Below are 14,223 nucleotides of genomic sequence, written 5' to 3' on the forward strand. Positions count from 1 at the left end.
GGAAGTCAGTAGTGTGTTTTTAAGCCACTAGGCAGCACTTCTGGACATATACCAAAGTTTAGAGGCTTCTGTCGTGGAGAACTCTCACAGCGCACGCAGTTCAGGCACTGGGAATGACTGAATTGTAAAAGTCCCTTCCTCAGAATCCCCATTCTTCCTTCTTCCCCTACTCAAGCTCCTACGCTCCTCAGTTCTCTTCCTAGCAAAGCAGACTTTCAAATTTTATTTCCAAGTGTTCTTCTAGGTAAATCACATTTGCACTTTCCTTCCAGGAAGAATCACACAGTCAGCAGCCCCTCCTGCCAAGGAGGCCCTGTGACACTGCCAGCTGGCCCCAGCCTCAGCTCGTGGGTTCAGGTGCAGAGAGCCCACACTTAGGCTGGAGCTGGCCCAGGCACACCCACCGAGCAGTGGCTGCAGGGTGCTCCCCACAAGAGCAGTGTGCACGCTGGGCCCGTGGGACTCCCACATGCTATGTGGGACATGCAGAATAAGTAATTATGTGAAATTCTCCTCAATTAAAGGATGAGAATGTAGGAAACTGAGGCTGCGGTGCCTGTAAGCCCCAAGAGCCCCCCAGAGGAGCCTGATCTGCAGGGAGCCTCAGGAACACAGCCTCTGCAGGCAGGGCTGAGGCTGGGAGGGGACATCACTGCTCTTGGCTCACTGAGAGCTGTGGGGGACGACAGAGTCTTGAAGCAATGGAGGCTGGATATTGGCACCAGAGGTGAGAGGCAGGAAGGTCGAGGTCCTATAGTACAGGCAGGTCTGTTTCTCTTGATAAGAGTCAGAGAGTAAATATTTTTGTCTTTGCATGCCAGACTGTCTCTGTCGCAATAGTCAAACGTGGCCATCGTGGTGTGAGAACAGCCATCGACAGAACCAGCGAAGGTGACGTGCAGGGGTGGGCTCCCCTCATGGCCAGCCACCTCCGGGCACAGCTAATGGCCAAAATGAAAGGTTTGGACTTTATTCCATTTGCAAGAAAGCTAGCACCAGGTCATTATAAATTGGGGAGATATAGAATTTTATTGAATTTCAAAACTTTTAATCTCCAAGCTATTACAATACCATGATACTAAAGAAATACTTTAATCACTATGGAAGAAAGTCAAATTGTAAGCTCTTGGGTTCTACCAGGGTAACTTCCAACACATATCTCCACCATCCTCCTCCCAGGCAAGGATGAGATGGTCATTCTAGCATCTTACTGTGGAATTGTAAAAAATAATTTTTTAAAAAAAAACCCACAGCTTAGTGAAGGCCTCAAGAGATCACCTAGTCTAACCACCAGGCTCCAAATAGGTCCATCTCTCAATCATCTCAGAGAGATAAAACCCAAATTACATGCCAGTCTTGGACACTGGTTCTGGCAACACTCATCACTACTCTGATGAAAGGGTTGAAAATAATTATGTTTTTGTTGTTGTTTGGTTGGTTTTTTGTTTTGTTTGTTTTTGTTGATGTTGTTGTTTTGTTTGTTTGTTTGTTTTTGAGGATTGAACCATATCACGAGCCTTTTTTTATTTTTATTTTGAGGCAGGGTCTTGCTAAGTTGACTAGGACCTCCCTAAATTGCTGAGGCTGGTCTCCAACGTGCAATCCTCTTACCTCAGCCTCCCAGCTGCAGGGATTATAGGTGTGCCACCACACCCAGATTAAATCTGGTTTTTCCAAAGAGATGGCACAACAAGAAACAAACAAAACCCAACAAATTAGGAAAAACTTGAATGGCTTTAGATATTCAGAATGTACAATGGGCCTGAATTCCAACTCTGCCTGTTCAGATTCGCCATTTGCCTTCTTCCATACAGTGCATCAATTCAAGTCCCATCCACAAAGGTTGCTAGAGAAGTTAGCAACTCACAGCAGTCCTATGAGTGCTGAGGGGAGTTACCCAAATGAAGATCTGCAAATGGAAAACTCGGCCTCTTAGGAATCACATCAAAGGAAACACCATCACTCTATATAGCTAAGTGAAAATAGTAATGCTCTGTCTGATCATAATTTTTTTGCCAAATAAAATAAGAGAGAGATTGGAATGATCTTGAAGTTAAAGATTTAAATGCAAACAACAACAAAAAATCAAGATGTATGAGATGTACTACAATATGTGCAGCATTCTCCAATCTGTGCTTTAAAAAAAACAGTGTTTAAGTGATCAGAAAATCAAATCACAGGCCATATTCTAGCAAGCATAAGGGCACTTGCTGTATCAAGAAATGGCAATATGGTAAGAGAGAGTGAGACCCCAAAAATTAAAATAAAAAGGGAAGCCGGACTGTGGGGACAGAAAGACTGAGGATAATCTTGCACGATGCACATCATCCTGTCCTTCTGTTGGATTTACAAATGTCGTCCCAGCAGCTTGGCCATCTCAGTGGCACATTGACAAATGCTGCTAATGGGACCCTTTCAGAGCAATAGTACTCTGAGGAATCCAGCCAGCTTTTAAGTGTGGTTCCATTACGGGATTACAAGGCGCCACCGAGTCCAATACCCAAGACTAGAGGATGGGAAATGTGACCCAAGGAGACCAGGCGAAATGACAAAGGAGACAGTTGGGATTCTGTGGCAGCTGATAACGCTTTTCTCCTTCCAAAGAACCACAAAGCTTTTTTAAAAAGCAAACGGAATAAGGGTCCCTCCCTGGTATAAACGGAGTGGAAGGAAGAAAATGAAAAGCAGGTGAGTTGCCTGAGAAAAGGCAGACCCTTGGAAAACACCAACATGGAGGAGTTCACGATGGGCCACTCTTCACAAATGAGAGATGAGAAATCGGAAATACTCCTTTGGTGGAGGCTGCGCAAACAATTCTTTCCCCAGTGGCAATGAGAGGGAAACGAGCGTCTTTAAACGCTGGCAATTATGCAGATGGCAGAAAAAAAATAAAGCCTAAATTTCATTCCCGCATAATCAGGGAGCCCATTAAGGGAGACAAAAACGCCATCTGGAGTGTTTACAGCTTGGGCGAGCCCGCAGCCCCGCGCGCATTCAGAACCTGTTAGCTGAGCTCCGTAAAATCACCCTCAGAAATCACTGAAATTAATCAAGAAGTTAAACATTTATTAACAGCGAGCTGAGCCCGGCAACCGCGGAGTCAGCGAGTTTGTGCTCCGCGAGACGCGCCGCGTTGGCCCAGGAGCGCAAGGTTCAGGTTCAGGCGCAGAGCGCGGCTGGGGGCCCCCAGCGGCGAGGCGGGGCGTCGGGGAAGTAGCTGCCGGCGCCAGGGGTTCTTGCGAAAAACCCAGGGAGCAAGTCCTGAACGATCGGGGGACCCTTGACCCCTTCATGACGTCGGTACCCAGCTCGGATACTTGGGCAACATGTAAAATTAAACACAGTCCCCAGTTGTTCCGCCCAGTTGCCGAGGTCTAGACTCCAATGTCCAAGCGCACCGAGGGCTTCGCTGTGAGCTGCTGCGGGGTTCTGCCCCTCCCCCTTGTCACACAGGGCAGGGAACAGGAGTCTGCCTACGTCTGTCTGAGAGTCACATGGGCTACTTTGGGAGGGTTAAGGTGGAAAGAGAGGCTTCTCCTGAGGGTGCTGAGCTTGGACCACAGGTTCCTCTGTTGTGTGGAGCAGGCGTTCGACTCAGCAAGCATCACATCCTTAGGAACTTCACCAAAACCTGGACCCAGAATCTCAGGTGATCAAGAGGGTAAAATGAAAAGGAAAGCGGCCTTTCCTATCTTGGTCGAATTCACCTTTTCGAGAGTAGCCATTACTGGTCCCTTTTCTTAGAATATCTTAATTCCATGAATTAATGAAATAAGACATGCATAAACATTTCACAGGACCAACACTTTCACACACAAAAAAAAGAAATAATATTTTTAAAGAGCCAAGCCCTTAGCATCCTCTGGATTGTCAGTAAACATCCTAAATTTCTTAAGCCGGCATGAAATCCTACCGTCCGACTTTCTCATGTGGATACTACAGCGGGAGAAATAAAAATGGCCTGGTTAGGAGATTCGGAGTCAAAAAGGTGTGCATTCAAATGCCAGCCTTGTCACTCACTAAGCTGTGTGATGCTGGGCAAGAGGCTTCATCTCACTGACTCTGGGTTTCATCCCCTGCAAGATGGAAATGGCATCTACCTTACAGGAACATTGGATTCTGTAGGGCATGTGAGATATTGCACTCAACAAGGGGATTGCGGCATTGAAAGAGTTCAATAAATAGAAGCTATTATTATTATTACTATTATTATTATTATTTATTTTTAAACAAGAACTCTGAAATAAATTTTGTCTCTGCATGTTAACTTTAAACCTTTGTGTGAGCTTCAACATGGACCACTTTCTGGGCCCAAAGTGCCACATGAATGAACACAAGCCATCCTGTGGTGAAGTTAGAAATTAGCCAGCATTAGAGTTCCTGAGTACAAACATGAAGAAGAAATAGGAAGACTTTCCTTCCTCCAGTAACATTTGCAGTCAGGCTTGTTTGATCCTCCAAAAGCACCTCTGTTTGGAATTGAACGGTACCTGGGCATTTTTCCTGATGTCTCGAGTTTGGCGGTATGGCAGCATTTCCAGTCTAATATCCTGTAGTTCAGGAAGCTTAGAAGATAACGTATGTAAATACCAAAATAAGAGCACGTTGTGAAGAGCATCTGTGTTTCAGATACTGTGCACTAGCACTCAGTGAGAGCAGGCTAGGGGGAATGCTCTTCACAGAGCTCCTCTGAAATCATCGTTTATTGTACACTTAGGCCTCCCACTTAGGAGGATGCGATGTACACCCAGTCAGGGTTTAAGAGCAGAAAACAAAGTTCCCTAGGTGTTTTAAGCAGAAAGGGATTTAATCCTGTGAGTTCCATGATTACAAAATCAAAGCAAGTGTAAGAGGAGCAGATGCTGCTGTCTCGCCCTGGTCACACAAAGATGGGAGATGAAGTTCAGAACCACATCTCATGTCCTGCATCTGCATCATACAAAAAAACTAATTCCTTCTGTGACTCTTGACACCCATAGTCCATCTCTATGGCCAGGGTTTCTCGCTTCCACCCTCAAACAGCCTGGAACCAACCCAAATAGCCTCCATAATTCTAACTAACATAGGAGAGTCTGGGAAAGGAGATTTCTGCTTGTGAAGGAAGTGAAGGAGATAAAGGAGGTGCAGGAGGTGCAGGAGGTGAAGGAGGCAAAGGAGGTGAAGGAGGCAAAGGAGGTGAAGGAGGTGCAGGAGATGAAGGAGGCAAAGGAGGTGAAGGAGGTGCAGAAGGTGAAGGAGGTGAAGGAAGTGCAGGAGGTGCAGGAGATGCAGGAGGAGCAGGAGGTAGAGGAGGTGAAGGAGGCAAAGGAGGTGAAGGAGGTGGAGGAGGTGAAGAAGGCAAAAGAGGTGCAGGAGGTGAAGGAGGTGAAGGAGTATAGAAGGTGCAGGAGATGCAGGAGGTAAAGGAGGTTCAGGAGGTGGAGGAGGTGAAGGAGGTGCAGGAGGTGAAGGAGGTGCAGAAGTGGAGGAGGTGAAGGAGGTGCAAGAGGTAGAGGAGGTGGAGGAGGTGGAGGAAGTGTGGGAGATGCAGGAGCACACTGGAAGGAGCTGGAAGTACCCTCCATCATGGCCCCTTGTGCAGTGAGTTTAAAGCTGAAGACCTGCATCTGACCCCGAAGCTGCCACTTGCTACATGAATGTGCTCAATGCTCTTCAGTGTCTCATGTGAAACAGGAAGCTCAGCACCATCCTCTCTAAGGAGTTTGCTGAAACAGAAAGATCTTCCTATATAAAGCAAGACAAAGGAGCATCTCCCACAGCACCCTACTGGCCCCCACCTCCCAGAGGTGTCCCATATTGTCTCATGGCCATTGTCCTTCCTCAGATTACTCCACCTACATGGCAACCGGGTTTTGGCTCTTCTCAACTTAGAGGATCTCCTTCCGCGCCCCCAACCTGGCCCCGTGGAACTTCAGAACACACTGGAATGGCTGCATTAGAAGTAAGAGCAGGACAAGGAAAGTTGGTAAATCTAAATTCTCTGGTTCCCCCATCAAAACTTCTAAAGAGACAGGTGTGGTGGTGCACACCTGTCCCAAAGACCTGGGAGGCTGAGGTAGGAGGACGGCAAGTTCACGACCAGCTAGGCAACTTGGCAAAACCCTGTATCAAAATAAAAAAGGGTGGGGATGTGGCTCAGTGGTAAAGCACCCCTGGGTTCAATCTCCAGTACAGAAAAAAAAAATACTCTAAAAGAGCCATGGACAGAGTCTACTGTCAGCCAGTCTTCACTGAGCCACTTTTGTGAGCATGAATGAGCTGGAAAACCTGTCTTGTGGCTGATACATGGAAGAGGTAGAGGAAGTGGAGGAGCAACTCCTCATCCACACCCTAAGAAAATCTTTCTTCCTAAGAAATCTTTGAGCAGTGCCTCTCAAGCTGTACTGGGCACATGGGTTCCTAGGGATTTTGCTGAAATGCAGGCCCAGGGTCAGTGGGCATGAGATTCCATGTGGCTAACACTCAGGTGCTGCTCTTGCTACCTCTTGGACCATCCTGAGAGTAGCAAGGTCTACACTGGCTCACACCTCAGTCCTGCCCGGCTTCACCCTAAGTGGATGGATTAAGCACAAATGGCTATGGTAGAATTTCCTAAGTCAAGGATTCCTACAACAAGGGAATCACAGGTCTACTTTTGTTTAGTTTTGTTTTTTTGTTTTGTTTTCAATAAATATTAAGTTCCCATCCTGGCACGTCCAATGTATGTATGCTCAGAGAGACAGACTCCCAACAGGACTGATATATGGGACTTCTCTCCCTCACATATCAGCCCTGTTTCCTCACTCACTCCTGCTGAAACGGGCTTTTTGGATGTGGGCTGGTTTCCTCAATTGTATAAAACAGGGATAGAAATATCTACCCATGGCATTGCTCAGAGGAAAGAATGAGATTCTGCAGGTGTCCTACCCAAGCTTGGGCCTGTTACTGGCTTCCTAGGCCATCATCTTAATCTCGGCTGCTCCACCCTGCGCTACCCGGATGCCCCTTCCTTTGGTGGCCACGGTGTGTGGCGGGGTACTATTCACATGTTCTTCCTTTGTCTCCATCTCAGGAATCCCTGCTGTCCACCCTTGAAGAGAAGTGGGGCATATGGAATAATGACGGGAAGAACTTTAAAAGCTTACTAGTCTCTATGCTACAACGGCACCCCGTTCATTAGTAGAACTGTTGGGCACAAATGACGATAAGATAAACAAAGTAGGTGACCAAAAAATATGAAGAAATGGAGCAAGTAATCCAAAAAGTGGTCACACTTAAGTTGCAAACAGCCTAAGGGCCTGACATTCTAGATTGAGGGAGTTAAAGCAGGCACGCTGACGCATGGAATATTCTGGAGCCTTCAAATGCTTTGTTTAGATTTTTAGTGGCATGCAGAATACTTAAGGCATGATGTTTAGAGTTAAAAATCAAGCTACAAATTGCTAGGTAGGGAATTGATGTATACAGAACAAAAAACCCAGGAAGGGGACACGCCACAGTGGAGACAGGGGCTTCACCGAGTGGCTGCCTTCCGTACCCTTGAATCCTGCAGAATAATACATTACACGCACAGGTCGGGGCCAGGCTTGCTTTGCAAGTGCTAGCTGATGATCATGTCATCACTAGCACTCACTCATATCATAAAAGAAAAGAGTAGAAACTGAGGAAGAGATCGAAGATCAGAGGAAAGCGCTTGTAGATGTATTAGGATGAGACTTGTTTGAAATTAACATTTTGTTTTGAACTCGTTTCAGATTTACAGAGACGTGGCAAAGACAGATCAGAAGGTCCCCATTTGCTCCCCTCTCTCAGTTTCCCCTGCTGCTGGCATCACCTCAGCACACGTGTCAAAGCCACGAGGGGGACACTGGTGCATTCCCATCAACCCCAGACGTTATTGGAGTTCACCAGTTTTTTTGTTTGTGTACTTTTTCTATTCTGGGAGGATGAGATTTTTTAATGTTGATGAATGTCTCATTTTTTTAACATTTTTATTGTGAAACATATATAGAAGTTCATGAAACCAAAATGAAAGGTTTGAAGGGAAATAGTAAGTTTGACCAATCGACTGTCACAGTTCCTTACCATCCCTCCCCCCCTTCTCCTGCCCCCAGGTTATTGTCACCTTGACACTTAAGCATGGAATTCTTGCTTTGCTTTGTGGTGTTTCTATCTGCCTTCTGATGTCCCCAGTGAGATGGCTCCACCTGCCCTTGACCTTGGAGTGCAGGCCTTCCTTGTTATCAGTCTCTGTGTTGCTCCTCCGCATTGCCACACAGGTTTCAACAGATGTCCCTGAGGCTGCCTCCTGCTCCCTGCCCTCCCCTAAATCCACCCCTGCTTCCAAGCCCCAGGCTGGCAACAGAACAATGGAAGACCAGGCTGAATTGCTGTGACCCACAATGATTTCAAGCTTAAACAAGGGATTAATAACAGGCTTTCCCAGCCCCCTCTCCAACAGTACTTTAGACCAGAGACCGCCCTGCATGCAGTAGGATGCTTACTTAGCAGCACCCTGCATTCTATCTGCTAGACAACCAAGAGCATTCATGGTCCCTTGGCTGTAATGGTCAAAAAAAGGTCTTCAGATATGCCAAATACCTTCGGGGCCAAAATCACTACCATGGGATTTAGGAGAAGGAGTACAGAACCAATATGAATTATTTCAATCACACGAAAATTCTCCAGATGAGACATTGAGTCCTAATGGAACATAAAGCATGAGCTGTTGGACAATACCTATAAGAAGAGCTCCTGTGTCAGTTAGCTTCCCATGACTATAACAAAGTACCTGAGATAAGCAGCTTAAAATGAGGGAAGGTTTATTTTGGCTCACAGTTTTGGAGGTCTCAGACTGGTTGATCTGAAAACCAGTTGGTCCCATTGCTTTTGGGTCTGTAGTGAGGAGCACCTCATGGCATGAGTGTGTTCACCTCATAGCCAGGAAAAGAGAGGAAGAGACCCAGGTTCCACCATCTCCTTCAAGGGTACACCCCTAATTACCAAAGACCTCCCATGAGGCCCCACCTCCTAAGGCTCCACCACCTTCCAGTGGCACCATTTGGCCAATCCTTTAACACATGGACCTTTGGAGAACATTCCAGATCCAAATCCTACCCCAGCCCAGGGCCAAACCCTGATGTTCGGGGTCAAGTGACAGAAGCTTGGTGCTGGTTGGGGACCCCAAATGGAAGAAACACATGATCCTCATGCCAAGGGAGAGCCCAGGGTCCCCTATGCCCAGAGACCTGGGACAGCCATGCTTTGTTTACACAGACAGATTCAAGACAGCCTGAGCAGAGTCCCTCCCAGCCAGAGCAAACTGAGAGCTGCTGCATGTCGGGTGGCACCTGGTCAGGGAGGACACGTGACCTCTGTGTACCGGTGGACGCAGGGAAATGAGAGCAAGTAAGCATGATGGCGCACCAAGGACCAGGCACTACCCTCCCTCTCTGACCCTAGAAAACTAGTCACAAGTCCAGGAAAAGCAGGGCAGAGCCCAGGGGACCAATGATTGTGATTCTGTGGCTTGGCAGGATGAAACCTTTAAATTTATCAATCAAAACCACCAGGACAATTGCCAAGAAAAAGAAAATAAAAGGTATCCAGATTGATAAGGAAGAAGCAAATTCATCTGTGTATTCCAATGTCATGATTTTGTGTATAGAAAATCCTAAGGAACATAGAGATCAAAAGTACCCATTACAACCCATGAACGAGTACAGCAAGTTTTCAGGATGGGGAATCAGTGTACAAAAATCAATTCACTTTTTAATACTAAAATGGGTTTATGCAGAAAACAGCACAGCAAAAGAATATCTAAGAACACTAAGTATTATAAGTTTCAATCACACTTATTTTTTTGTGTGGCTTAGTTGCCGCAGTCTGGCTGGGCACAAAATAACCGAGCCGCCATACAGCCTTGTAGGTTCAAAACAGGAACTCCTTTATTCTCCGCACTCCTCCGAACGGAACGCCACACACGCAGCCTTCTCTCTGGACACACTACTCACCAACCGGAAATCCCTCCTCAGGCGCTTCCCCAACCAATGGGAACTCTCCGGGAATCCCCGCAAGAACTCCAAAGTATCCCGAGAACTCCAAAGTAGCAGGCTGAAGCGGACAGCAGGGGTCTAATATACACAGCTTAACATAACCATTACCATCTCAATGGCTTGCTGGCGTCACCTCTCAACCACTCCGTTCTGGCAAAAATGCCACCCGTCATTTGGACTCGGCTATGGCTCTCAGCACTTAGTATTTTTTTCTTCCTTCTACTTTTAATTTATTTGTTCTTTTTGGATATATATGACAGTGTATTTTTGACATATTATACATACGTGGAATATAACTTATCCTAATTACTACCCCATTCTTGCATACAAAAATCACTTCTGTTCTAAACACTAGTAATGAAGAATACAAAACTGGATTAGGATCCCATTTAAAATGTCCAGAATAGGCGAATTCATATGGACAGAAGTAGCTTCATAGTTTCCAGGGCCAAAGACACAAAGAAAGGAGTGATTCCTCATGGATATGGAATTTTTCCTTGGGGAGAGGAAAATACTCAAGAATTAGACAGTGATGATAGTTGCACAACTTGGTGACCACACTAAAAACTGCTGGCTGTACATTTTATTTGTTTTTGTTTCTTTTCATTTGCTTTGAGATGGAGGTCTCAAGCTGTTGCCCAGCCTGGCCTCCAATTCACAATCCTCCTGCCTCATCCTCCCAAGTGGTTGGGATCACAGGGGTGCACCACCACTTGACTATACACTTTAACAGGTAAATGTTACTGTATGCAAGTCACATTTCAATTATTCTTTTCTCAAAGTAAGCATTAATATTGATTTTCTCACCCTCAGCATCACATAAAAATAAACAAAATAATATTAGTTTTCTCAAAGTCAGATGAGTAAATAAGGCACAAAAACAAAAGAGACATAAACAAATACATCACACTTGAGTTTATAATCTCAATCCCAGGCTGGCTAAATCTATACTTGTTACCTATTGCATGTCTATTTTCATTTTTGAAGTTGCTCTCTCAGTGGGCTGAGCAGTACTACTGCCCAGCCCCATGGTTCATGTACTGACCATTCTCTTCCACCTCCATCTCTGGGCTTCCCTCAAAAAGCACAATATGCAAAAAGCACATTGAGAATGACATGTACCCTGTCCCCTAGTTCTGAACTGCATGCATTGTGGTATTTTTGTATCAAGACAGACTCTTTTTAGCCTTCTTGTGAAAAAACAAACAAAACAAAACAAAAAACAACCCTTTCTACTCATCTCTCTAAATCTGTATTTTCACCCCAACCGTGGAGCTGAACTCTTGTGTGTAACTGCCCACTGTGGCCTTCAGTGAGCCCTCTCCCACCACTTCACATGCAGACACACTTTCTAGACTTTATAAAACCAAGTCATGATCCAGTCTCTCTGTGGCCTCTATTTTTATCACTAGCGACAACTTGTATTTTCACAGCTTCTCATAGTTGAGGTTGATATTATTTCATTAAAGTCGATATTATTTCATTGAAGAGTTTGTGCATTCCTTTAGTTTGAATCTCTGTGCCTTGCTCTATCTGAATAATTCTTAGATTTGGTCTTTTGATGCTTTCCCATAATTCTTGGAGGTTCTGCTCATGGTTTCTGACCATCTTCACTGTGTGGTCAACTTTATTTTCAAGATTGTATATTTTGTCTTCATTGTCTGACATTCTGTCTTCCAAGTGATCTAGTCTGTTGGTGATATTTTCTATTGAGTTTTTACTTGGTTTATTGTTTCCTTGTTTCAAGAATTTCTGATTTTTTTTCCAGAATCTCTATCTCTTTCTTGAAGTAATCTTTTGCTACCTACATTTGCTCCTTTATCTCTTTATTGGTGGGATCAATGGTTGCCTGTATTTGCTCTTCTACCTTTTTTCAGAGTAATCAATTTTTGCATGTATTTGCTCATTTAGGTCTTTCTTTAATTCACAGATCATTTTAATTATGCACATTCTGAACTCCTTCTCTGACATTTTATGAACTGCACTGTCCATAGATTCCATTATTGTAGTATCCTGGTTTGGGCGGGGAGCACTTTCTTTCCTTGTCTTTTTGTGTTGTCTATGTGATTTCCTTTCTTGCAGTGCAGATAGGAGGTATTACAGTTTCTACCTTATAATCTTATAGGGTCTGTGCAGAATATCTGCACCTCACTTTGGTGTTGGGCTTCCAGACCCTGCTGGTGTCCCGCAATGGATGCTACTTCAACTAAAGGTGGTGGCATTGAGGTAACTTGAGATAGCAGTGGGGGTGTCCCAAGATGGATGCAACCATTTTCAGAGATGGGGCTGAAAGGGTGGGCCTTATAGTGGCTTTGGGCTGCCTGTTCCAAGATGCAGCTGCTTCTAGGCCCTATTGTCTCAAGGTGGAGACTACTGTGTGGGGAGGGCTATGGGGATGGCTGCAGTGTCCCAGATGGACATGGGCTAGGCCTGGACTCCCAGATGAGCCAAGGGGGTGGTGCTAGGCCTGGGCTCCTGCATGGGCAGAGGAGGCAGACCTGGTCAACTGCTTCTTTATCTCACGAATACCCCTGAACCTTATCCTTGGGCAGACAGAGGTGAGCCTGGTTTCCCGTCTCCACATTTGGTCACCTCATGAAAAAACTCCTTCCCTTTTGCAAAATTGGTCATTTATAAGATTGGCACACCATGTCGCAGACAAACAGTCCATTTGACTTTGCTAAGCCCTTCAAAATTATTGTCTCTGTACTCACACTAGCCTCACAAAATAGCCATTCTTAGCATCCCAATTTGTATAGGTGAAAATTGACCCTGGGTAGGTTGAATGAGTCGCCTAAGGTCAGAGTGTTTGTTACTGGTGGATAAGGACTTGAACTCAGGAAGAAGTTTCGGGTCAAGCTGTGAGGCGCCCCACCTGTTACGCAGGAAGAGTGCAAAGAGAAAGGAGATTCAGTTCTCAGACCCACAGCCTGGCTGGGGAGGAAGCCGGGACCACCATGCAACAGTGGAGAACAGGTGACCTGTGGCACAGCTTGCAGGGCCAGGCATGGGGGTAGGAGCCAAGACTGGTGGTCTTCCAGGTGTGGCCCCAGGACCAGCAGCAACAGGGTCACCTGGGACTTTCTAAGAATGCATATTCTCGGTTCTCACCCCAGACCTACTGAAACACCCCAGGAGTTGGGTCAGTGCCTGTTTCTTCACAGGACCTCCAGGTGCCACTAAGGCTGGAAAGTCACCTAGTAATGACCGTAGAAATGGAAATTGCCAGCTGCTAATTTGACCAAAGAAGAATTAATGGAAGACCCTACCAGTGGTCAACCTTTATCAGCCCAGCCCTCAGGCTCACAGCCTTGGAGACTGGCTGTCTATGTGGGAATAGAAGAAAGGGAGGAGTCAGCATTTCCCCAGTGGTTTTGGGTCTAGAGTAATGAGGACAAGGACGGTCCCATGTTCATCAGTTAGACCCAGGTTCAGTGCTGGATCTGCCACATCCTGGCTGCATTACTTCACCTCTTTGAGGCTCAGTTTCCTCATCTGTAAAATGGAAATAGAAATAACAACAGTGCCACAAAGATCTCATGGAAATGAAATGAGATGGTGTGAAAAAAATGACAATAGATCCACACCAAGGCACGTTATGATGAAAATGTCTCATATATAGAATAAGGATAGAATCTTAAAGGCCACAAGAGAGAGGAATCAGATCACATATAGGGGGAGAGCAATTCGTATCTCAGCAGATTTTTCAACCCAGACCCTCAAAGCCAGGAGATCCTGGAACAACATACTCTAAGCTCTGAAGGAAAATGAATGCCAACCAAGAATCTTATATCCAGCAAAATTAAGCTCCAGATTTGATGACAAAATAAAACCTCTCATGATAAACAAAAATTAAAAGAATTTACAGCAAGAAAGCCTGCACTGCAGAACATCCTCAGCAAAATATTCTAGGAAGAAGAAATGAAAAACAACAATGAAAATCAGCAAAGGGAGGAACCACGCTAAAGGAAAGGTCAATCAAAGGAGAAGCAAAGTCAAGTTAAAAGCTCAAAATAACCAAAAATGTCCAGGAATACAAATTATATTTCAATAATAGCACTAAATTGAATGGCCTAAACTCATCAGTTAAAAGACATAGATTGACAGATTGGATTTTTAAAAACCCAACAATATGCTTCCTTGAAGCGATTCATCTCACAGGAAAAGACATCCACAGAGTGAAGGTGAA

The sequence above is a fragment of the Ictidomys tridecemlineatus genome, chromosome 13, assembly GCF_052094955.1.
Source record: "Ictidomys tridecemlineatus isolate mIctTri1 chromosome 13, mIctTri1.hap1, whole genome shotgun sequence".
Taxonomy (NCBI): Eukaryota; Metazoa; Chordata; class Mammalia; order Rodentia; family Sciuridae; genus Ictidomys; species Ictidomys tridecemlineatus.